This window comes from Armigeres subalbatus, chromosome 3, assembly GCF_024139115.2.
Source record: "Armigeres subalbatus isolate Guangzhou_Male chromosome 3, GZ_Asu_2, whole genome shotgun sequence".
Classification (NCBI taxonomy): Eukaryota; Metazoa; Arthropoda; class Insecta; order Diptera; family Culicidae; genus Armigeres; species Armigeres subalbatus.
In genome coordinates this window covers 221,800,925-221,828,172 of record NC_085141.1, presented here as the reverse complement: position 1 = coordinate 221,828,172, position 27,248 = coordinate 221,800,925, and the positions used below count along the sequence as shown (strand labels likewise).

General features: G+C 39.4%; 1 protein-coding gene and 1 pseudogene across 1 annotated transcript in view; both read left to right on the top strand.

The window, feature by feature from the left end:
* The window catches only part of LOC134220133 (MOXD1 homolog 1), a 217,699-nt gene that overhangs the window by 68,197 nt on the left and 122,254 nt on the right, over positions 1-27,248 (top strand). The window lies entirely within an intron of this gene.
* Positions 18,420-19,360, top strand: LOC134219412 (ER membrane protein complex subunit 3-like; annotated as a pseudogene).

The window sequence follows — 27,248 nt, the reverse complement described above, 5'->3', positions numbered from 1 at the left end:
AATTATGCCGTCTGGAAATCATGAATCTGTGCTGTGTTATGTTTGGAACTCAATGAATTAGAGGAATTTCCAATCTATTTGTACCAAAAATTTACAGAAATAAATCAACAATTTGTACACATTAGTTTCGATTTCGAACATGTTGCACGGACGGTGGTCAGAATAATGTTGAAAATGAACACCACTTTGTCTGACCCAATTGTAGAGTTAAAAAAGTCCTTCAGCAGCTGCCACAAAATGAGAATCTATTGCTCCTGGATAGACAGAAATTGAAAACTAAATCAGCACCACAGTTTGCGAGGAGTTTTTCCCATTTTTTTATTTCCTTTTCCTCATTCTTGCAATGTCTAGTCCCATTGGAGCTGCACAAATTTGTAATCTAATTTAACCGGTAGCTAAGTTGAGGGGTTCATTGGAAAAGTTACTTCAAGCCAAAGAATAAATTCTGGTGGTTCGGCGCTGAACAATGCGGTTGTCGGTGATTGGATGAAAAATATTCATTTTTCTCAGGTTGCTCAAGCTCGAATGCTTGCTAAGAGGATGAAAATGCACTGCAATTACATTTCACAATGTGTACATTCTAGAAATGCGCATGGCGCATAATGTATGTTGCATTTTTTCTCTGGTATCAAATTCGGCATTGCTAGCGGCATGAAATGCATATGTTCAAAATATGCATTTTATATTTGACTTATTTCCAAGAAAAGTAACTTTCTAAATAATATGCTCAAATCCTTATTTGCATTTACTTTAATCATATGATATAGAATCGGAGGTAGTGTCAGCGTAGTGTTCCTATTCCTAGGAAATACAATCTTATCGTTTGAGATGAAGCTGGATCACATTCCTTAGCATCTTCTTTAATTCCGGTAATTCTAATCTAGGTATGTCTCCAAATAATCCTACTAAATACAATCTAAGTACAATTTCTATTTCGCAAATATTTGCCTGTCTCTTATGCTCCTGCTAAGTTTAATTTGCTTTATCTATCAGTTAGTAATAATCCAAACTTACGTCGCTCAACTAAAGGCATCAAATTTCATGTAGGTAGCCCATTTGATTATTTGAATCCGATGCTCCCTTCGTTTCATCTTGGGTTGACTCTCCCACGTCCGTCACAGCCACTTCAGGATTATATACAGCTATGATGGAGCAGACAAAGACTTGACTTCCTTCATCGTTGATGTCTTACATAACGTCATCAGGACATGAATCCGTTTAAAGGTAGTGTTTCACATCTCCCTTGGGTGTTTTTTGAAATAATAGATTGTAATGTCATATAATAGCTCATATAAGTAGATACTTCCAATCTCCTCCACATATGAGACACTGACTGATTCATATCAGTTTCCGTGCGGATACTTGCCACACGCTGGAAGCTTTCTCATCTGTAATGCATCAAGGACTATCCTATAGATGAGCACGCTTTATATGTCATGTCATGTTTATGGTGCACTACATGATGAAGTACCAAGCTCGTTGCGAAATTTGGTTCGTAGAATTCACACTGGCTTAAAAGGCAAAACTTATGACGGAGTACTTTTCATCACAAACGAAAGTGATTCGCAAAATCATGCTTCTGCCGTACTAGCATTGAAACGTGCTCTTATTTTTTTTACGAAATTACTTTCCCAATGAAACATTGCTTGCTTTTCGACTTAGTTTTCACATCACTCACGCATAGATATCCCAAGATGAAACATGAAATCAAGATAGTTGTATTCGGATTGGTGATACTCCGCCTTCGCTTACTAGGCTAAACGGGAGCCCGTTTGTAAGCATGTATGTACAACAGAAAGTGACAATGGCTACAAGAACGCAGTGCGACAACGTTTGGTAATGATAATGGTTATTCCATAGCAATGGCAAATGCAAAATGTACCCAAGCTAGAATCGCTACATCATCTCGCATATTCGACGTACCCAAGAGTCACGTGATTCACTTAGTGGCGACTAATTAACCAATATCCAATTATCCTTAGCTAATATATTTTAATGTCTCTTTATCTCGAAGTCCTCTTGTCTAATCTCTATTGTCCAAAGCTTTTATAAAGTCGATATTCGAGCTTTTAGCTAAACACATCCACCTTTGTCATAATTAGATTTTTTTCAACTTTTCAAAATTATTTTTTAAACATTTTTGCCTTTCTCGTAAAACAAAGATGTACCGAAAGGCTGTATGATCACTCCAAAAACGAAATTCTGATAGGAGGCTCGAAGTCCCATAGTGTTGTATACCAATCGACTCAGGTCTACGAACTGAGGTAATGTCTGTATGTATGTATGTATGTGTACAAATTTTTATTTATTTGACACACTTAGCATTGTCAACGGGGAATGCTGCCCCATTGGCCTATGGAATCAGAAGTTATGGCCAAAACACACTCATTCATATTTTTTGGTGTTTTTTGCACGAGAAAGGCATCAAGGTGCTAGGTGAATTATAGACCTGTGCGCCACCACGCCACGCCGTCGCCGCCGTCAAAAATGGGTCCGCGCGCCGCCGCATAGACATTTTTCACGCCGTCGATTTTTTTTCCATGCCGATGGCTATTGAAAGACTATTAACCGGTAGTTTCATGGGTTTCATACACCTTTTTCTAAGAGCGTTTTTACTGGTAAGTTCATCCTATCGGAAATACGGGAGCGGCCCATTTGGTATAAAGTCATTTGGCATAACGCCATTTTACATAAGGTCATTTGGCATAAAGGCCATTTGGCATAACGGTCATTTGGCATAATTGTAACCAACGTCAAAAGTGAGGGTCTTTTGGCATAACGGACATTTGGCATAATTTTTCTTTGCGTTCGCTAAATGGTGACTAAGTGGTGCGGGAAACACCTCGGAATAGTAAATATAACACCCGTCGATAACAATATTAAAAAGACATTATCCTCTCGTGGAAAGAATGCATTTGCAATGCAATGCAAAAGTAGGCGCATGCCCGGATTAGAGCAGTGGTGGATGTAATCCCCTCTTTAAAAGTAGGCGTGTGGCCGGATTATGGCAATGAAGGATATGATCTCTTCTTTAAAAGTAGGCGCTTGCCCGGATTAAGGTCATGGTGGATGCGATCCCTTCTTTAAAGGTAGGCGCTTGCATGGATTATGGCAATGGTGGAAGTGATCCCTTCTCTCAAAGTAAGCGCTTGTCCGGATTATGGTAATGGTGCATGTGATTCCTTCTTTAAAAGAAGGCGCTTGCCCGGATTGAGGCAATGGTGGAAGTGATCCCTTCTTTAAAAGTTGGCGCATGCCCGGATTAAGGACGTGGTGAATGCGATCCCTTCTTCAAAAGAAGGCGCTTGCCCGGATTATGACAATGGTGGATGTGATTCCTTCTTAAAAAGAAGGCGCTTGCCCAGATTGAGGCAATGGTGGATGTGATCTCTTCTTTAAAAGTAGGCGCTTGACGGGATTTTGACAATGATGTGATTCCTTCTTTGAAAGAAGGCGCTTGCCCGGATTGAGGCAATGGTAGATGTGATCCCTTCTTTAAAAATAGGCGCTTCCCAGAATTATGACAATGGTGGATGTGATTCCTTCTTTAAATAAAGGTGCTTGCCTTGATTGAGGCAATGGTTGATGTGATCCCTTCTTTAAAAATAAGCGCTTGTACGGATTATGGCAATGGAGGATTTGATCTTTAAAAGTAGGCGCTTGTCCGGATTGGAGCAATGGTGGATGTAATCCCTTCTTTAAAAGTAGGTGTGTGGCCTGAATTGTGGCAATGCAATGGTGGATGTGATCCTTTCTTTAAAATTAGACCCTGCCCGAATTATGGCAATGATAGATCTGACTCCTTCTTTATAAGTAGGCTCTTGTCGGGAATAAATCAATGGTAGATGTGATCTCTTCCCCGAAAATCACAATTCAGATTGATTTGGTTGCAATAACTCATATGTGACTTGATTGGTTTTAGTAACTCGTCTACGACAAGTGTGTTGCTTGAGTTTTTAAAGTTAGGCGCTTGCCTGGACTAAGGCCATGGTGGATTTGATCCGGTCTTAGGCGCATGCCCGGATTGAAGCAATGGTGAATGTAATCCCTACTTTTAAAGTAGGCATGTGGCCGGAACAAGTCAAGGCACATTGGCCACCCAGGGATAGGAGGACCACATCACAAGTCTCAACATGTATTCTGAATTCTGGGATCCGTACGATCCGAAAAACCAGGCCAATACGACATAAAATGACGAAATGGCAGAAATTTGTTTTTTTTTTTTCATTCAGGCCGATACGGGTTAAGAAAACCTTATTTGAATGTCTTGTGCTTCAGCCTGAAATTATTCCAGACATTCATTTAAAAATTGAATTATTTCAATTCGGTTTTTAAACAGTTTTTTTTAATTGAGCATGAGCATGATGACTGTGCATTTCGTAGTTGCTACTCCGTTTAAACAGTTTTTTTTTTGTTTCTTATGAACTCCCTTTGAAAATACTACAACTTCTTGAATTTTTCATGAAGTTTCTTGTGAAACTAATTTAGTAATTCCATTAAAAATATCTTCTAAAAGCCCATCGGGAAATCCACCCGAAATTATTTCAAGAACTCATCTAAAAATGTTTACAGTGGTTCAAACCAGGAAATCCTTTTAGAATATATGTCCGAAGAAGAGATTGCAGGAGAATTAAAGGAAGAATTTCCAGGGCGAAATTTGAATGCAGTACCATGAAAAAAATGGGGGACTTCCGAAAGAAATATTTGTGGGAATTACCTGAAACTTGAAATTTGGTAATTGGGTACTGGAATCGAATGAGTAAGTATGTCCTAATGAATTTCGAAATCCCGCATTCAATGACATTGTCTCGAAATCGCCTGAATTACTCCCGGAAGAGCTCCCTAAAGAACTTTCGAAGGAATTCCTGAAGAAACTTCCAAAGAAATTTCCTGAAGAATTTTTAGGGAACGGAATACCGGGAAGAAAACTTGGAGGAACTTTCCGAGGAATTTCCGGAAAAGCTTCCCTAAGAATTTTTGGATGAGCATTCAAACTAATTTCTGGTGGAACTTTTGGAGGAATCCCTAGAAAAACTTTCGGGGGAAGTATTAGAAGCACTATAAAATATCCACTGCCTACCTGTGGGAATCGAACCCATACCTGTTTGAGAAATAGATGAATGTGATTGATCTGCTAGTTGCCGGATGGAGTTGCACCGTATCTAACACATTACCGCTAGGGTAACTTAATGAGGGTAGCATTAAGTTTTACTGTAGAATTGTGGTAGAACACCCGTTTTGCGTACTGGGAAGTGTGGGTTCGATTCCCACCGGTAGGCAGTAGATATTTTTGCATATTTCATAAATATTCTCCTCCTCAAAACACATGTTTTTGGTCCTCAGTATAGTTTTCCACATAGTAAAAGGTCAGACGAAAGTCGATAACCTAAACTTTTTTTAGAAGAACTTCCGAAGAAATTTTTGAAAATACTTCCTGAAGAATTGCTGGATGAATTTGGACGGATTTTTGGAAGAATTCTCGGAGAAACTTTCCGAGGAATTCCTGGATAAGCTTCCAAAAAAATTCCTGGAGAAGCTTCCCAAAAAAATTCTGGAGGATCTTGCGAAAAATTCGTGGAATTCGTTGACATACTTCCCAACGAACTTGTGGCAGAGCTTCCGAAGGAATTCGCTGAGGAACTTGAGAAGAAATAGCTCTTTAAACTAGTTCACGCCGCCACCGATCACCAATGGCGTGACGCCGCCACGCCGCACAATGGGACCAATTCCAAAAAAGACGGTTGAAAATGTTAGAAGTGAATAAAATGGTCTAGCAGACCATATTTCACTGAATGGATGGTTCATCTTCCCAGCATCACCGACCCGTAAGCTAGAGTTCCACTACCGGAGCGAGAGGTGGGGCACCTGACGTCGCCAGCCGTCGAGAACTTTAGCGCTCAGAGACAACGTCCTTGCACCAGTGGAGAACACAGTGAATTCGCGTCCGCTAACCCATGTACCAGAAGACGAAGATTCAGCTGCAGCATTGACTCCGAACCACTTTCTACTGGGCTCATCGAACGGTTCAAAACCTCTCACAGATTTTGACGACAGCAGCGGTGCGCTCAGGAATAACTGGAAGACGTCTCAACTTTTAGCAAACCAGTATTGGAGGCGCTGGCTCGCGGACTATTTGCCGGCGATCACCCGTAGAACTAAATGGTTCCAACGATCAAAACCAATTGTCGTCGGAGATGTGGTGATCATCGTCGATCCAAAGATGCCCCGAAACTGTAGGCCGAAGGGAAAGATCATCGGTACTAAAGTCAGCCCGGACGGGCAGATTCGATCTGCAACGGTAAGAACATTAACTGGTGTCTACGATCGACCAGCAACGAAGTTGGTGGTTCTAGACAGTAAACGAACGCACACATATTCAGAACCCAATGAAAGCAACTAAACGAAAATTATATGTTGTTGAATCTCAGTTCAACGAAGTTTCGAAATTATGATTCTCCCATTCAGTATCGGATCACTTGACTTTTATTCATTTCCGGTCCAGCGAATCATAATTTCGAAACTTCGTTGAACTGAGATTCAACAAGAATTAAAAATCGACAACATGCTCATTGCTCAACTTGTATTGATCGTAAAGGTAAGATCCATCCGATTAAAATGACTCAAAACTGTGTTTGCATCATCGCCATGTATTCTACTAACAACCCGTGACCCAAGTTTCTACTTTGGATCCCTTTGAAAAAGTGGCTTTTGACCGTCTTTCTGAAGATCGGTCCTACTGTGCGACACAGCCGCCGCTGGCTGGTTAACATAGCAAAATTAAGAGCATATTTTCGCACTGTGGAATCAAACTGAAAACAAATTTTGCTGTCAAACAAATCAACATGATTACTACGTTTGAAATCATGAGATTCTTAAATTGAAATCAAAATGAATTATTCGGTTAGATCATTCTTATAAGCATTGATAAAAAAATATCAACAGCATATTTTGTTTGCTTTTAATCTTCATAAATTAAAGCACATTCCTCAGTAACATTTTGGTTTTATAATGGTTTTAAGGCACACTTGTAGAGTGGAAAATGGTCTCCAAGAGCGTTATAAAACTAAAATTGTTACTTGGGATTGTTAACTCATTATGAAATCATAGTTATGAGGAATCAAATTTTTATCAAATAATAATTGTCGTCATATTTTGTTTTCGATGTAATCTCAACAGCAGAGCTTAATATCAATTTGCTATCATTTTATTAACCGACTTTGCTCAGGATAAGACTGCATGGCTGATAAACAATACTCCCGAGTCAATTACAACAACCACTTCCACCTTCAAGCTATAAAGCTTTTTTAAAATAAAAAGTCCCCTTGAATATTTTAAGGTCTGTCTCATTTGGAGAATTAAACTTAAAAGTGACAGTTCGAAAATTAGCAAATAACCTGGTCATAAGAATGGCTGGTGCTACCCAGCAATTATAATAAGACATTGATACAAAATGATTCGATATCTGTCAAAAGTAATCTGGCTCTGCGAGCAGGGTTATTCGATAATTATTGAAATGTCACTTTTAAGTCTAATTTCGGTTTGATTCTTCAAATGAGACAGACCCTAAATTATTTAGTTTGAGTGGTTTTATGTCGGAGTCGTTTTGAATTTTTTGCATTTTCCTCATCAGTAGCGTTAGTAGGTCATGTTCCCATCAAACCAAAGAAGTTCTAAAAGTTCGTTCAAATACTTAATCATCAATCGCGATAAAATTATGTTTATGAGCTTGTGGTGTAGGAAAATGCGATCTGTCTTGATAAATTTAATTTGGTGACTAGTAACCAACTCGAATGAAAAACCTAAAATATCACATTACCTTTTGATGAAAATGTGTTGCCCAATTTTTTTAATCAAATGACTGAATTGGGCCATAGTTCAGAATCGTTCAACAAACAATCAACAAAAAGGTTCAACCAACAGGCAACAACTAGCTATTTGGAAGCTGGTTTGAAAAAACGCCAAATACTGTCTTTTGTGGACGTATGACGGCATCAACTCCAAACCAAATTCTGTAGGTAATGTTTTGAAAACATTTCGTGAGCTTTCATTTGCTCATGGGCTTATAAAGTCTTGGATTCCGTCAGGAGTGACCTTAAGGTCACTCCTCACGGAATCCAAGTTTCAAAGTGCTCGCGTTTTCGGGGCCACACCACTCGATACGGAGGCGACGCACAACTGTCATTTTTGTTGATTTAGCTTTGCTTTGCTTTGCGTCGCAGCATGCGTGAAATAATAAAAATGTCAGTTGTACGTTGCTTCCGTATCGAGTGGTGTGCCTCCGAAAACGCGAGCGCTTTGAAATTTGGATTCCGTGATTTGACCTTAATGTAAGTGCTGCATGGATTTATGTGAGCTTGTAGGGATTGAATTCTTGATTATCTTGAAGATTGCAAGCAGTTCATGACTATTTTTAGAACTCCACAGAGAGTGAATAAGAATTCTTACTCCATAAGTATACTTGAGGGCCAATGGAGGTTTCTCTATTTTCACGAAAATACCTAATCCGTAACATTTTTTGAACAGAATTGAAAGGATTTCTAGAAGCTCGGACGGTTGTTTGGAAAGAGTTCAAAAGTCGTGTCAAAAGATACAAGATTTCACACCAATTTCCAGAAAGATAATGAAAACATCAACCATTTGTCCGTCAGTAGTCTTGGAGTTTTATTGCGACTCCAGAGAGTCCATAAGAATTCTCATTCGTGGAAGTCACCAGAAAGTTTATAACACAAGTTGGAGCCAATTTGGGAAAGGTGTGAATTATGATAACTTTTCAGGTGTTCTGGAATGTACTTGAATCTTTGCGAACGACCAGAATTACCTACGACATTTTACAAATTCTCAATGTTCTGCTCCTAGAAGTGATTTGGCATCCAGTAACTCAGGAACTCATATGGACTTCGAGGATTCATACATGCAGAGATTTTCATATGCTTCCATTAATAGAAAAAAAACCCAGATTAATCCACCTAGCGATGATGGCGCCTTTCTCGCGCAAAAAGATAATAAATGTAGCCTTTACGCTTACACCTCGATGATGTACAAGAAAGGCAAAACAGTTACACCGTCTAATGTTATGATAGAAAATTTACACTAGTGAACGACAGATGGCGCTGCCAAAAGTTTCTCGAATTTCCTATGTTCGAATTTTGACTTTCGGACAATTTCATAGCACTATGAAACTGAACGAAGAGCATACTTACGCCTAAATGCGTGCAACACGAGTATCTTTATAGTACGAGTAAACTCTTAATGGGAGCAAGCCATGGATAAACTTTAAAAATATTCATAGATGCAAGGCATTTTCATAACACATTATTGTAGGGTGCTGTCAATACGATACACCGCGCGGCTGTTGTAATGTTTCCAAAAGCGCGTTTGCACAAGATTCCACGCGGCGTTTCACATTCGAAAGGAACAACCGCACCTTAGGAAACGCCGCAATGTTATTTCCCCATAAGAATCGAGTTTACGGGCAGCAAAAAGCGCGGTGCGTCGTTTTCTGTAGGGAACGCCGCGTGTACTTTTGGGCAAATGCGTTAATATTGTTCTTTGTGACAATGTCTCATCACTATTTTAATATTATCTATTTTTTGCAATTTGCAATTATTATGAAATTCAATAGTGATCAACAGCGTTTTACACACTTAACTCATTTCACCATATTCGGTAAATTTTACCGAAATCTCAACAGCAGAACTGTTCGGTAATTTATTTTACAGATTTTTTGTAATTTTTCCATTGCTCAACTGTCAAAATCACCGAAAATCAGTTAAATTATTTACCGAACAGTTCGGCTGTTGAGATTTTGGTAAAATTTTACCGAATTCGGCGATTTATTTTAAGTGTGTAGTCTCTGTCGGATGCAGCTTGTTGCAAGAAAATCGGTTAAGAGTTTCTGTGTGAAAATTTGGCTAATGTTTTTTATGGCATTTTGTGCACACACACACGCACACACATACACACACACACGCACACACGGACAGACAGACATTTGTTCAGCTCATCGAGCTGAGTCAAATGGTATATAACACTATGGGTCTCCGGGACTTCTATCAAAAGTTCGAATTTGGAGTGAAATGATAGCCTTTCGGTACAACTTAGTTGTACGAGAAAGGCAAAAACATTTTTCATACCTGGAATTTTTCAAGAAATTGTCTTGAATTTTATTCTCAAATTTAAATGTTGTAGTTCGCCCTCATTTATTTATTTATTATTATTACATCAACAGACTTGATACAGCCCCAATGATGGTTTAAAATATATATATATATATATATAAATACAATATCACATCACTACATTAAAAACATTGTCAAGGATTAAAATACAATACAATCACAAATACATTAACTATAGTCTATGTGCGTCAATTGTTCTGGTCGGTAAAAAATGATGTGAAGAACCGGCGGAGGACATCTCGTGTCAAGTGGAAATCAAACACCGACGCCACTCTATTGAAGACACGCTGCAAACCATGGAGAGCACTACGCAGCCCATAGTTTGTGCGACGAAAAGGAAGTCTTAGCATTAGGTTACTCCGCAGTTGTCGGGGTTGTGCGTTGATGTTTATTTGCCGCAGAAGAGTGTCACAATCTATTCTTCCTTGCAAAATATCGGCGACGGTTAATGCTCTGCATACATCCCTTCGGATACACAGAGGTTCTAAGCTGATCAGCTGACAACGGCTCTCGTAGCGAGGAAGTCGTAGCGGATCTCTCCAGGGAAGGTTGCGGAGTGCGTACCGTATAAATCGACGTTGAACGGATTCGATGCGTTCGACACCATTATTATAGTTTGGACTCCAGACCGCAGAGCAGTATTCTAACGTAGATCGCACGAGAGAGCAATACAGTGTTTTCAAACAGTAGATGTCTGTGAAAGTCTTTGTCACTTTGATCACAAATCCAAGAGACCTGGATGCTCTATCAACAACATATGAAATGTGATCCGAGTATGTCAGTTTGGAGTCCAATAGAACACCGAGATCTTTCACACAGTGCACTCTTTCAATAGTCGTTCCGAACAGGCAGTAGTTGAAGGTAATCGGTTGTTTCTTCCGAGAAAAAGTTATGATCGAGCACTTTTCGGGTTAACTACAAGTCGATTTAGATCGCACCAATGAGCGAAAGCATCGATCTGGTCTTGTAGTAAGTGACAATCGGCTATTGAGCATATGCGCAAAAACATTTTAAGATCATCTGCAAATGATAATCGCGGTCCTTTTAGAACTAGATGCACGTCGTTGAAGTAGAGAAGGAATATCAACGGTCCCAGATGACTACCCTGCGGTATGCCAGACATCGCAAAGAAGCTTTCCGAGCGACAATCGCCTAGAGCAACTGTCAGCTGGCGCTCAGTAAGGTACGAACCAAACCATGCAAGTAGGCTGCCTCCAATTCCCAATCTGTCAAGCTTGGCGATCGCAATGCTGTGGTTCAACTTATCAAATGCTGCAGTTAGATCCGTATAAATTACATCTGTTTGATTACAAGCAAGCATACTGTCTGTAACGTATGATGTAAGACACAGTAGATTCGTACATGTAGAACGTTTTTCCATAAAGCCATGTTGATCGGTACTGATATAATGTTTACAGTGACCATTTAGAGAATCCATGACGACCAGCTCAAACAACTTCGATACAGCGCATAGCGACGTGATTCCTCGATAATTATTTATATCGCGCTTGCTTCCCTTTTTGTACACAGGAAACATTTCAGCTGTCTTCCAGCAGGACGGAAATACACCATTAGAGAGGGAGAGCTGGAAGATTTGATGAAGTGGGTCCAGAAGGCAGGAAATGTTCGTTTTTAGGAAAACCGACGGAACACCGTCAGGTCCCGATTTGTACGACGTTTTTAGCCGCGTGGCTGCTCTCGTTATGGTATCTGTACTTACATCGACAGCGTATAGCGTTTTAATCGTTAAGGGTACATTACTCGCTGAGCTGGTTATGGAGTCATTGGAGAGGCGCTCATTGACAAACACGCTAGCAAACTTGGCCGAGAATAGGTTACAAATCTCTTGTTGAGTTGAAGCTATGTCTCCATTGTAGACCATGGACGATGGGAGACCTACTTCCTTACGCTGCTCGTTTACGTAGTTCCAAAAGGATTTCGGGTGGGTTTTAAGCCGTTGCTGTATCCTCCGCTGGTAACGTTTAAAATAGAAACGACTTAACCGTTTGTATTCGTTGTTCAGCCTAGCATAATGGTGCTTCAAGGGAAGAGTGCGGAACCTTGTGAACCTTTTCAGGACGGCCTTTTTGTCCTTTTCAACGAACGAAGGTCGTTTGTCATCCACGGAACCTTAGAGTCGGTATGGGCAATCTTCTTTGGAACATGACTGTCAATGACATATGCCAGGACATGAGAAAAAGTTTGTGCAGCGATATTTGCATCGGAAGGGTCGAGGATACTCTGCCAATCCAAGTTAGACAGCACTTCGGCAATACTTCAATAATTCGCTTTGCGAAAAACATATGACGTAGCTGTTGAAGTACCAACATAGTCACGGACGTCATCATTCTCAACTCCAATTACTAGAGATGGATGGTGAGGGGCAGCCTTGACCAAAGGAACAGGTGCAGTGGAAACAAATGGAGCGGTGTAACGATCGCCGACGAAGCACAGATCCAGCAAGCGATTATTCTCATTAACGATGCAATTAACTTGAGATAAAGTTGCAGTACTGTAATTATCCAGCAACCTGAGAGCTCCCAGGTGAAACGAGGAATGTTCCTGATCAGGGCGTAGGAAACCGTTGTGAGTTGGAACCCACGCGACTCCTGCAAGGTTGAAGTCGCCCAGAACGATGATTTCATCGTTGGGAGACGCTATTTCCGACGCAAAGAAGACTGATCGGCAGTGCGTGTCGATGAGTTCCAAGTCTCGAGTTCGGTCTGGAGGAATGTACACCGCACAAACAAATAGTTTACGGCCTCCGAGCTGAATAGATACCCAAACCTGCTCCACGGTGTTGAACGAATCGTCTTCGATTACTGATGCCTTCAGCCTAGAACTTACAGCGATTATGATGCCACCTCCTGTCGATTTTCTGCTGTTATTCGAGTTTCGATCACATCGAAAAACCTCGTACCCAGTTCCAAAAATATAGCTTGAAATTGTGCGAGAGTCTAGCCAAGTTTCGGTCAGAACTACGATATCGTAACAATGATCCATGACCGCTAGTCGATAATCTTCCACTAGACCATTCATTCCGCCAACGTTCTGGTAGTACATAGTAACGTGCGATTTCGGACGGGGGGCTGTTGCTCTGGAAATCGGGATAATATCAGGAAGAGAGGCGGTGGTTGATTGATCGTACTTGCCGGAAATAGGAATTCGGAAGACCCCGTCTCCCTTCCCATGCGCAGGACCGGGACGGCTGCTGGACGCTGGCAGGAGGGGCTCGACTGCGATGGGAGAAATAGGGGCTTCCTTAGGACTTGTGACACTGAAGCGTCCCGGTGTTCCGTTAGCAGCAGACTTGGTTTGGCTTGACGAAGTTCCACTGGAAACGATAATCGATTCAGGCAAGGAATTGTTCGTAATAACGACGTACTTGCCTGCAGGAGGAGTTCGGAAGCCCCGTCTCTCAACTCAAACGCAGGACCGGGGTGGCTGATGATCGCTGGCGGGAGGGGCTCGACTGCGATGAGAGAGATAGGGGCTTCCTCGTAGCTAGGGGCAAGAGTGCATCCCGATGTACAGCATAATAACGGTTGATGATTGCTCAGTTGTCCAAGACAACTTCTTTTGTCGGATGACTCCATAGATTCACACACAGCAGTGGGTTCGGTCGTAGAGATTTCGCGGTTTACATGATTGCATACGGTGTCCAAAGGATACAGTTGATCCATAGAACTTGTAGTACGCTTGCGTGCAGTTGTCGAAACGGTTAGAATTGAAGGCGGTTGTTCAGTTGATAGTCGACTGGAAACAGGGATTTTTTCAGGAAGCAAAATGTTTTGAATAGGAGCGTACTTGCCTGAAGGACGATTTTGGAGGACCCCCTCTCCAGTCTCAAACACAGGACCGGGACGACTGCAGGTCGCTGGCAGGAGGGGCTCGACTGTGTTGAGGGGATTGAGGTCTTCCATGAAACTAGCGGCAAAAATGCGTCCCGGTGAAATGCTGAAGGAAGTTGCTATGATCACTCGATTACCACCATTTCTGTTTCCACCGGAATGCCTAGCGGATCGTTGGTCGCAGGTGGAGGTTTTGGTCGCCAAAAATTTTCTCTGGAGTTGTCGTCGCAAAATTCTCGTTAAAGAATTCCTTTAGGCCATGTCGAACTCAAAAGCGCTCTCGATTTCAATTCGGCATTTATTCCAATTTTGAATGAGACAAAAGATAGCGAACTTATGGCTCTCCCCTTAGGCACTAAACGAGCTACTTGAACGTCATTGGTTTCAAGACACTTTTTGCCAATTCGCCAATTTGATCAGCTGAAACGTCTGGTGCAATCCGCGACAAATAAAGCCAGAATTTAGGCTGGGGCTTAGGGACTGTCTTGATTTCTGATGAAGGCGAAAGAGTGCTGCCGGTTCCGAGCAGGAGATTAGGTTTCGTAACTGGGACAGAATCGTTAGTCATACTGAAAAGGCGCCGTTTCTTCGTAAACCGGGGTTCCAATATGACTCTGTTCGTTGCCTTCGGGGTGAGCAAGTTAGAATTCATTAATTTGGTAAAATTCGTCTGGATTTCAGATTTCAGCTCCGTCAGTATCTCAGACTTAAGCTGCGCCAAAATATCCCCATGATAATTAGAAGCTTGTTCATGTCCAGCCTCCTGGGCAGCTTGAACGGTATTCCGGAAACGCACATCCTTCATCAACGAGGTGCACGATGGGCAGAACCAAAAAACTTGATTGATATCCTTCACCATTTCGAGCGCGTCGGCAGAAAGACCGGTGCATTTTGGCTGAAATATCGCTTTACAAAATCCTCCACATTTGACGTGGGTTTCGTTTGCGTCACCGGCACAAGAGTGGCAAATCAGAGACATTTTCAACATTCACAATTTGAATTTCTAAAATTTGCCTTTCGCGAAACAAGACAACTTGACGTCGAAAAACCGGGAGCACGCGTCAGTACTATTCGCGATGTTTTGATCAGACCACAACGTATCGAAAAACTATAGTGCTTGAAGGTACACCACACGCAATTCAATATCGGTGAAGAGCAGTAATTTTCTCAATCTTCCTAGCAATTATGCCTATAACTCCACTTCGCGAGTATAAATTAACACTTTAAATGTACGATCACACAAAACACCACTTTAAAAAATCGTTCGAATACGGATAGTAGCTCGAATTAATTACGCTGCGAAACAAAACAAACTGCACACTCTCAAATTCTCTTTGTTTGTGGTGTAGTAGTGTTGTACGAGGAAGGCAAAAAATTATAATAATTTGAATTGGGGATAAATATGACCTCAGAGCACAGACAGAAGGAGAACAGAAGGTTAAAATGAATTCCGATGCGTTTAAACTTAGTAACATTTTTTCATAGCCTCTAGAACAATTCTTGTTTTGAAAAAAGGATTATTCTAAAAGTCTAGGAGACAATTTCGTACATCTTCTTGTAAGTGATTGATAAAGTCATCTCCGAGATTTTTACATTTTACTAAGCAAGTTGTAATGGCCCACACTATTTTCTTTAACACACAATAATACCTATCAAGGATCATAATTCAGCAGATTTGATTCACTTCCCATCTACAACGACTTCCACTTCTAGTTGAGTTAGCAATAAAAACCAGTATGTATGCGCTATCAGTTTTTGTTGGAAGCACCCAGATATGTTAGACGTTTGCTTTGACAGTCCTGCTTATGGAAGTCGATCACTGTACGCTCGTATATCGAAGAGAACGATGGAGATGTACCTACAAAAAAGAACAACCTCTCCTTCATAGCACAAAAAGTAGTTACCGTACAGAAACAAAATTCGTTCGTGATTCTTTATTGACATTCTATGCTTTGAGAATTCATTAAATTATTATTTACCATCGGGAAAATATTGTTCCACCTTGTTCTAAGAATTTTAGAATTAATGAGCTCCTGTGTTAATTTGGAAAAAAAATAATAGTTATATCTACAATTTGACAACTAACATAAAACTGTTTTGAAGCAAAGCATAATTGATAAAGTCGTATTTTACTTGTCGGGTTGCGTTTTGTTGAGCTACGAAGAAACTTTCGCACAGTAAACTGTTTACTTGGTTCTACTTCCTTTACTATACCTATATGATGACGATTTCAGATTTACTACCGCCATACGCATATCTATCACGAACGGTACGGTACTCCTTTCTTCGATATGTCTGAATTGTATCACGTTTGGCAAACCATTTCACCTCCCCGCTTCGTAAAACCAAAGTGCTCTCATGCTGATCCACCTACTTTGAATTGCATGATGCGTACACTACACGCACAACACGACTGTCTGCATATCTATTCCATTGATTGATTTTTCTTTCTCTTCTGTTTACAGGTATGTTGATTCTGTTTCTCGGACATGATGATGTTCGAAATCAATTAATGCATGCAGGCAAGTACACGTGAGGTTGTTCTCGGAAAACCAACATACCGGGGACGATGCGGCAGACGATTAGAACTTTGCAGACGTTCAAGTCGACGAATTAATTGCATAGCTCGCATCGCAGAAAACACTAATGAACAAATATTCTGTTCGAAAAAATCATCACAAAAGTCAACATATTCGAGTGAATTCGTTGCAATGTGGGAGCCGTACGTTTCTTTTTTTCGGTAAGAAGCCTTCCTGGAAAGGTTGATAAATTTGTTGAGCTGAATGCTTGTCAGAAACATTGCCGGAAAATCACCGCTGGTAGGAAACTGCTTTCTGATGTTCGGCTCTGCTAGGCACTCTCGTCATATGATGAGTGTACTGTTCTTGGAACGAGCATATATGATAATCCCCGGGCGGAGCTGCACGTTATTATAAATCATATTAGCAGAACGTGAAGTGAAAAGTTCAAATTAGATAGTGATCACTGAAAGGATTTCAAGTGGAAATACTTTATCAGAAAATTTTCTATTATTGGGCCATGCAATAATTTCATAAGCTTTGTGCGGAAACTGGCATAAACCAGAGGGGGAGGGTCTATTAACCCTAGACAAATCCTTCACGTAACTAGTGTATCGCCCCTCTGCTATCATTTTTCGCAACTGGCTGGCGCCTCAATTTCCGGAGATGCGTGTATGTTTTGCAATTTCGAGCAACATGAATAACAAACAGAAGTCTGTCAGGAATGCCGGTCGAACTTTTTTCAATAGATCATAGAACATGGTTGGATTCCTGTGAAACAAACTGGTTTAGGAAATTAAACTGATTACTGGTCGTGGAGCCGACAGTAAATGATTCTGTCAGCAGAACCTGGGACTTATTTCCAATCACACAAAGCACAAACAGCTCAGACGACTTTTGCACAGGAGCTGATGATGCGTTATGCTGTCGTGGGATAGAAACTTCGCATCTGGCCGCCGGGGGATCGAGTGAATACATGCGCCTATTGGCAAGGCAGAACCCGGCACCGATGATGTCGCTATGGTGGCGTTTGTAGCGTGTCGCATAAATATTCCAACCTGGGACATGTTGCTATGTCATTTACTGCATCGATAATAAGGCAACTATTGACTACACTGCCTGGTTGCTCTGTGGTCTGACTATCATCGGAAATGTGACGCCAGACTGCCAAACGGTGTGTCACGTTGCCTCAACTTGTGTTTACACCGTTACAGGAGTATGCTCGAATACATAGGGGAAATGTTCCGATCTCCATCTCACTGTACATATATCCATCTCATCGCTAAACAAAGAAATACGGCACCAAATTCGACGCTTCTTTTTGTCAACATGCGTGCTCACTGCTGAAAAAGATCACAAAAATAATAAACAAACCAAATTCCTTTCCATTGCTTTGTTTTTGGGATGGAAATAGGAGCTATGAGATGAAGTGGCAAACCGTACCCCTATATGCTCTATAGAGCATAACCACGATCGATGCTTTGTTGACCAACAATAACGAATGTGTGCGTGTGTGTTTGCCAAAGCTGGTTATTCGCGATTCAACTTATACACAGCTACTTTATTTTACCGAAGTCGGTAAAATTTTACTGAGTTTTTGGACTACGGTTCGCCCAGTAATTTCAACAGCAATATTTTACATTACCGAGATGTCAGCATAAACGAGAAATGTCAAATAAACATTACAATCGGTAATAAAGGTAGTTTGTTTATGTGAACATAACTGAGCTAGTCAGTAAATGAGGATTTATTTTTTGGAAAATATTTTACTGATTGGACAGTATATCTAATCAATACGCCTTCGCATAAAATATAAGTATGGAGAAATTTCAGGGATTTTGTAATAAATTCTGCTAGATTGGGTACATTGATACATCGATACATTGAAAAGTTGGGTGTTTCTGCCGTTTCTGATCATCACCTTTCTGGTCGGAATCATCTGCCACTACTTTTTAATATTGATTTCATCCCCGAAAAATGTTGAATTGACACAGATTCAAGACAGTCAGGTAATGATCCGCACGCGGCTTCTCCGTGAGAACGGCAAATTCCTCATCCGGCAGTCGTTCGCTATGAGACGGAATTACATCAATAATAAGGAAACGGGTTATTTCAAGACACAGGTTCGTGACGACGAAGGTTCCATTCCCGCGGGCGCTGCGCTCCAACCTGATGCTGCAACGGGGTATCGAATTGGTCTGAGTATCATCCGCGTCATGGTACTTTTTTAACGTGTTCGGCCTGAAAAGCATCTATACATTCTACACACTGGTTCTGGGAGAGAACAATAGCACTGTTCAGACGCAAACCATGCAAAACTATAGATGTCCAGAGCAGCAGTAGCCATGCCGCAGGATCTCAAAGCCGCCTTCAAAGCAGAGTGAGAAGCGCTCGAAATCACCGAGCATCAGAATGCTCTGACGAATATTGAAACGGAGATACTGATGGCGGCCCGTGGCGTGTCCCCGTCGGATGCTGTCTACCACAGCCGAGAGGAGGCTGCTCTTACAAACTATAGAATCGATTATAGATTCTTTTTCACTTTAGATATCGTCAAATTAAAGTAAGTAAGTAAATATCGTCAGATTAAACTTGTGTCCGACGAAATATTTTACGAAGTGGTAAATAACCAAAACAACAACAAAGGGCTCTACAATTTTTGTTCAGTATTTTGCTAATGACTAGTCGGTAAATTTCCATTTTTCACCGGTGATGCTGTTTTGATTTGTACCGACTTTTTGTGCAGTTCAGCAATTTACGAATTTAATGATTTGTTCAGTAAAATAAGCAAACGTCAGAACAATAAACATAATGTTTTACCGAAACTCGGGAACTAATTACTGACAACCATTGGAGGTCCACTAAAATACTAGTAGTTCAGTAAAAAATAAATTTTGCAGTTCAAACTCAGTAAACAAAATACCGAACATCGAAATGCTGGTTAAGTGTGAAAATGAAATGAAAATAAATTGTAATTAATTATGTACTATTGAAAGATTGGCTATTGTTATTTCAACTTACAATGGCTACACTACACAGTATTTGAGGAATAAAACAAGACTTTTATAAGATTTAACGTTTCGACTCGGGGATAATGTCATCATCAGGGGAAAAATAATATGCTTGTTTCTTCTCTAATATTTGGTCAGACAATAACTGTCTGGTGTGGATATGATAAGGCGATTCGAAAAGGAAAAACTATGTTATTTGCCATTGTGATTTTTTTCTCTAATTAAATGTTACCGATGTAATGTACCATAATTTCATTGACTCAGTCAATTGTTTAACTTATTACAGGTAAAAAAAATCCAGTTCAAAAAATTGTTAAAATTTCAAATATTAATTAAATCAAATTTCAAGCAGACAAACATTTTAAAAAGCTACTGTGGTTAAAATGAAAGCGTTTTCTTCACACCATACAGCTAATTGGATATGCACTTTCGCATAATTACGCTCCGGGTGCAATAGCATTAGCCGGAATACCAGCTCAAACGATAGCAGAAAAATCCTGTCACAAGAAAATTACAACGTTAATGAGATTTTCCTTTGAGGCAATTTGAATATGACATCAAGATTAAAACTTCTGGTTCAATCACAGGAGTATAACATTCTCGTTATGCTAGTTTTCGCAGACTAATAGTTCTGTGAAGAACAAGAAAATTATTCAAAGTAAATGGGAAGGGAAAAAGGTGGGATATTGCAGGTAGAAATAAAAAATAAAGTAGAAAGTGGGATAGAAAAAAAATAGAATTAATAAAAATTGGGGAGAAAAAAACCCAACACAACCACAGCTTCGAATGTTTCACCATCCTGCAGCACTTCACTACCACCAATTGTTTGCCAGCGACCATGTAATTAGTTTTGCAGGTACTTATCGTGAATCCAGTATTTGCTGTCTCCCGCTAGAAAAGTTTAAAAGCTTCAATCCCGATAATATCCCTACAATCCTGAAACCCCAGGAGCAAATGCGATGGTGTAATAATGGTACCGCTTCTCTGCACACCAGCTTTCCTAATCACTCCTTTGAGCGTCATATTGAACAATATTCCAGGATATAGAAGATGTCGAGAATTCATCTGTAATGGCTCCACATCACTACCTCGAATACCATAATATTACAATATCTACAGTACTGTACCTCAAAAGTCGTTTCCCTGAATGGGACATTACCCCGAACAGTCATTAACCTGAAGGCATCCCTATTCAGCCCGATATTTCAAATTCTTGAATGGCTCTTGGCATTCAAATACTAGGTCTAGAAACATGCTTTTTGTCGTGAAATCATTATCTGAAAATTCGCAAGAAATGGAAAACAATCAGACCTGTGTACTCATAATAAATTGACAACGAATATAACACTTTATATTGAGGCATGCGTTTTCCTCAGTGACATTCAAGGTAGTGGCCTTCGGGGAAATGATATTGTGGGTAGTGTCGAAAGTCTCCGCAACCCTTACCTCTGATTTTGATCTATTCAACGTTACGCGAATCCGGGAACGCGAAGCGGAAAAATAATTTCAGCCTCTTAAGGCAACCATTTTTAACCAGTACGCGATCGAGAACGCCACCTTGATTGGGAGAACGTTTGTTTATTAGTGCGCGATGGGTGGTGCTTCTGCTGGGAACGCCAGTCGCTACAAGGCACGCCAACTTGTCCGGGAGAACCCGAAGTGGAAAAAATTGAAAGCAATCTGTGGATAATGAGTGGAATACAAAAGTGAATGCTTTACTTTATAATAAATTGCAATGCTGATTTTAATGGAGTGAATGAAAATGCATGTTAACATACTGGTTCTATATCAGAAACTGCTTAAGCGTCCGAAGTTTGAATTTCCACGGTAGGTATGACAGGCAGATAAGTGAACGTACCAAAATCCGATTTTTTTTTTATCTAACGTGAAATCTGTGCTGCTTCTTCTTCTTCTTATTGGCATTACATCCCTACACTGGGACAGAGCCGCCTCGCAGCTTAGTGTTCATCAAGCACTTCCACAGTTATTAACTGCGAGGTTTCTAAGCCAGGTTACCATTTTTGCATTCGTATATCATGAGGCTAGCACGATGATACTTTTATGCCCAGGGAAGTCGAGACAATTTCCAATCCGAAAATTGCCTAGACTGCGGCACATAATTCGTGTCTGTTGGCTTGACAACTGGATCTCAAACAACGAGCTCCATAGTCGTTGTCACCAGAAGCCGATAGTAACTGAAATTCAGGATCGGAAGTGGAACTGGACCGGATTGGTCACACATTATGTAGTGGCGGGAACAAAATCTGTAAACAAACATTAGACTGGGAATCAGTTGGACATCGCAGCAGAGGAAGTCGACCGAAATCGAACCTGGCAACAGGTTAAAGCGATAGCTGGACATCGCCCAGGATGGAGATCTTTCAAGTCGGCCCTCTGCACATCACAAGGTTTACAGGACTTACAAGTAAGACTTATAAGTAAGTAAGTCACAGAGCAAAACTTGTATTATTCAATGCGCGATCGATCGTGATGCTGCTGAGCACGCAAAATTCTCCGTTTAAAGGATTCACCTACAAAAGAAGTAAACTTATTAATTCAGTGCACAGTAGATCATATCTCTACAGGGCATCCCAGCTGTCCGGGTGAAATTTTGCTTCGCTAACCAAAAATGTTTTAATAAGTATGCGATCGAACCTTTTCCTTCCGTTCCGGGAGAACGCGAATTAATTCCTACCTCGCAGAGCAAATATATCTTAATCAGTGACCAACCGGGAGAGCGTGAAAAAGAAAGTTGATTTCTGCCTTGCAGAGTAATTTTTTTTCCATTAGTACGCGATCGATCGTATTACGAAGCTCGCAGTGTTACGTGCTCATGAAATCAAAAGGTTGGTTTTGTCTCGCAGAGCAGAAACTTTTTTATTTGGTAGTAGAACTAACCCGAACTAAACTCAAAGTACAAGGGAGCAACGAATTGATTCGAAAAATATTGAGGCATTCCACGGGGGCATGTCAGTCGATCCTGAGCGACCATTTCGAAAATATTTGAAACTCTGCACAGTTTTTCAATTTCATCTAAATCGTCATTTTTCGATATCAAATCTTCATATTGAGTCACGACTAACTTTTCAAAAGGGTGTATGTGAAAATGGTTCAAAAATATTTAAAAAGCTGCACAGCAAAAACGGAATGTTCGATTGTTATGATTTTTTCAGCAAAGTTAGACAACTAAATGGTGATTCTTAAGAAAATGTGCACAGTAAAAAAAAATTTTTTGCCTTTAAAAATATCATTTTTGTCACAAAACTCAAATATCTCAAAACCCTATCTTTTTCGAACGTAATTTTTTAGGAAAACGGTCCATTATATTAGCTATCTACCATAAAAATTTGGTGATGGTAAACTAATAAACAAAAAAGTTATGACATTTCAAACATTTCACAATTTTCACATTTAGTAAAAAAAATGTTTTCTGTGTAAGTTATTTCGAGAATTGCAGTTTGATGCAGATTTTATTGTTAAGGGACGTGATTTAAACAAGTTGTTTTCATGATATTTTGATTTAATTATTCATAGCATCTATAAGAAACTTAGACACGATCCAGTGTTGTGATCAAAAGTATTGATAGTGTCATAATTTTCATTGCACGTGACTGGCGAAAAATTCTTTTAATAGTGTTGAAACCTGTTGATAATAACGTTGATAGAAACATATCAGAAATGTTATTTTTAAGACAAAAGCTGCAAAATCAAAGATTTATATACGACGATTTATATAGACGTACACGTGTCTATAGTTTACCTGCAAAAAATATACCTCTTAGAGAACAGACTTTATGATCGGGAGGAAACGGGTATCTTCAACAACAACAAATGCATGATAGGTACATACCATGACAATGCTCACGAAAAAGCAAAAAAATTACTACTACTAAGGTTGTTAAAGATCTTATAGCAATTTTTTTCTTCAGTCAAGCAAATGACACCAAACTAGTCAGTAACAACTTAAAAGTGATTTTGTTTATTGAAATATTACGAACAACATGAGTAGCCGCTTTCTCAACTGTTGTAGGCCGTTTGATGGAAAAAAGTGTTCAAAAGAGTTACGAAATCTCACCGAAAGCACCATAGATAAACTGAAAGCGACTGGTTATGCTCCAATGTCCACATTGAATACAAATTTACGCATTTGCACGTCCTGCCGTCTAAACGTTGGCAAAAGAGCAATCTGTATATCATCGAAAACGACAGCAACTGAGGAATTGCCAGATGTATCGACAACAACTGAGGAATTACCAGAAGTATTAAGTGCTGAGAGCCTTGCCACCGTACCATCAGCGAAATCTGTTTCAACAAATCAATCGGAAGATGAGTGTATCCAAAAGGTCAACATCGAACGCTTTAACGAGGGCATAGCTGGGATAAAAGTGACTCCGATTAAATGGAGTAAGATGGACTACGTTTATTACCCGGAGCAAAAATACCGTGAAATAAACGAAGCTGTACGAAGAAACCTCTTCAAATTAGGACCTGATGATGTGGAAAATACAGACTACGATGAGGTAATTATAAATATGAAGGAAAGGTTCTCGAATGCAGCCACGACAAGGAAAGAAAAATTATTGATTTTGTCGATGCTGTCAAGTTCGTGGTCTATTCAGGATGCAATTGATGAGTTCAAAACCAATAGAAATACAGTAAAAGAGGCAAAACAATTGAAGAATAACTGTCTTTCAACCAAAAATACTAGGTCTAGTACTGCATTAACAGATGAGACAAAAGAAATAGTAGTTCAATATTTTGAAGATGATGAAGTAAGTCGAGCTATGCCTGGTCAAAAAGATTATGTATCAGTAAAAAAGATGGAAAGCGTCAAGCAATCCAAAAACGATTAATGATGACGACTTTGAAAGAAGCGTACACACGCTTCAAGGAAATTCACGATAATATTAAAATAGGTTTTCCTCATTTGCAAGCCTTCGGCCAAGGCAATGTAAGCTTCTTTCCAATTCAGGAACACATAATGTGTGTGTGTGCACAACCCATGAGAATATTAATCTTATTTTACATAGTTTGAAAAGAATCAATTTAACAAAGGATATTAAAATGTTAACTGGTAGTCTTTTGTGTGAAAATACAACATCAAATTGCTATCTACGATCTTGTTCGGATTGTCCAGATTCTTCATCATTGGAAAATAATTTATTCGCTGAGTTTGAAGAAAAATATATTGATCAGTTATCATTTGAGCAATGGGTGACCACGGATAGGTGTGACATAGAAACTATTGTAAAACCTGTAGATGAGTTTGTGTCATATTTTTGCTTGAAATTAGAAAGTTTAATCCCTCACGATTTCATTAAAACAGAACAATCCAGCTTTTTAAAAATACGAAAAATACATTACAAAATGGTGAATTTTTAGTCATTTGTGATTTTTCTGAAAATTACAGCTTTGTATTGCAAGATGAAGTGCAGTCCCATCACTGGAACGTACAACAAGCTACAATTCATCCATTCGTTATTTATTTTAATGGAAGTACGCAAATTGAACACTTAAGTTTTATTATAATTTCCGAAGATTTAAGACACGATTCAGTATCCGTAAACTTGTTCATTGAAAAATGATTAACTTTTTACGCGTTGATAAGCATAAAGAAGTCAAAAGATATATTTCATGTATGATGGAGCAGCGTCGCAGTACAAAAATCGTAAGAATTTTTCGAGCCTATGTCAATTTAAATCAATGTACGGAATTGATGCAGAATGGCATTTTTTGCTACATCACATGGCAAAGGTCCTTGTGATGCTATTGGAGGAACAATAAAGCGCATGGCCACAAGAGCAAGTTTAGCCAAAGAACGTGAGCATCCAATTAAAACTGCGAAAGAACTTTTTGATTGGGCAAATCGTAGAAAAGAAAAAGATTTAACCAAATTATCATTTTGTTTTACTACTACTGAAGAGTACGAAATAAAGGCTTCAGAGCTCAGCGAGCAATTTAATAACGCGAAAACGATCCAAGGAACCCAAAAATTTCACTGTTTCATTCCATTGTCGGAAAATAAAATTAAAGCAAAACTATACTCAAACTGTGCTGATAATAATTCAAAAGTGTTCGATATTTTAAAAATTTGAATAAAAATAAATAAAAATAAGTATTAATAAACTGTTTTCATGATATCATAACCCATACCAAAATTCAAACCCAAAACTCTTAGAGTTTCTATAACAACATTGTGTAACTGCCACATTTAATTTAATACTTAGGATAATATTAATTCATTTTTATTTATTTATACATATAATATTTATACATATATATACATAATATCGATGAATACATAAATATGGAATATCATGAAAACAACTTGTTTAACTCACGCAAGGCCCTTAACAATAAAATCAGCATCAAACTGCGATTCTTGAAAAAAAAATACACGGAAATTTTTTTTTTGTTTACTATGTGTGAAAATTATTAAATGTTTGAAATGTCATAACTTTTTTGCTTATTAGTTTACCATCACCAAATTTTTATGGTAGATAGCTAATATAATGGACGTTTGTAAAAAGATAGGGTTTTGAGACATTTAAGTTTTTGTGACAAAAATTATATTTTCTAAAGCAAAAAAAATTTTTTTTTCACGGTGTACATTTTCTTAAGAATCACCATTTAGTTGTCTAACTTTGCTGAAAAAATCATAACAATCGAACATTCCGTTTTAGCTGTGCAGCTTTTTAAATATTTTTGAACCATTTTCACATACACCCTTTTGAAAAGTTAGTCGTGACTCAATATGAAGATTTGATATCGAAAAATGACGATTTAGATGAAATTGAAAAACTGTGCAAAGTTTCAACTCAATAGAAAATCATGAATTAAAAATTTTCTTAAATTTTGATGCTGTTGCTTGGAATCGCTCAATGCTGTTGCTTGGAATCGCTCTATTGCAAGCGATCGACAAATATAAAATGTTTATTTATCAGAAGGTGAAAGTGTGCAGAGGGCCATCGGAGAACAATCTTAATCAGGGTTTGCAGAAATCGCTTTCAATAGATAACGAACAACGATAATAACAAGCAATGAAAACAAAACTATCGCACTTGTATACAGGTTGGAAAAAAACTGATTCGGACAGGCAGTCCCCACCGATGGGGTTTGATAAAACGCTTTGTTCTCGCTCATTTCATGTTGGGGACCTTTTTCTTCGCACAGCTGTGTAAAACAAGTTGAAATGCATCATCAGAACCGGTGCACCCCGCAATTGGGGCTAATTGAAAGAAATTTATAATGAGTTGTAGCCCCCCCGAATCAGTTCATTATCGTAACAGTTACCGAAAAACGTCTCTCACGATATGCTACCTATTGAAAGTGTATTCAGACATGATAAGTGAGAGATTTGCTCATACTCCTTTGGATTCAAACCCTGATCTTAATTGAAATCGCTTGTATTTTTCCTATCGTCCACTCAGGAATGGCTTGGCTGACAGCGTGGGAGCTATCCTAGCAATACAGGCAAAATAATATATATTGTTTTGCGTTTAGAAACGATTCTTGGTATCTATGGCATATTTTCAGAGATGCAATACGAAATGACGTTGCTTATCAGAATGATTTACGTACCATCCCGCAAGCTTTTACTTCGCCCAAGCGATCGATATCGATTCAAACAAGAATCTCACGGTGATGAAACCTCCCAAATATTATGTACAACCCTTCGAACAATCACTA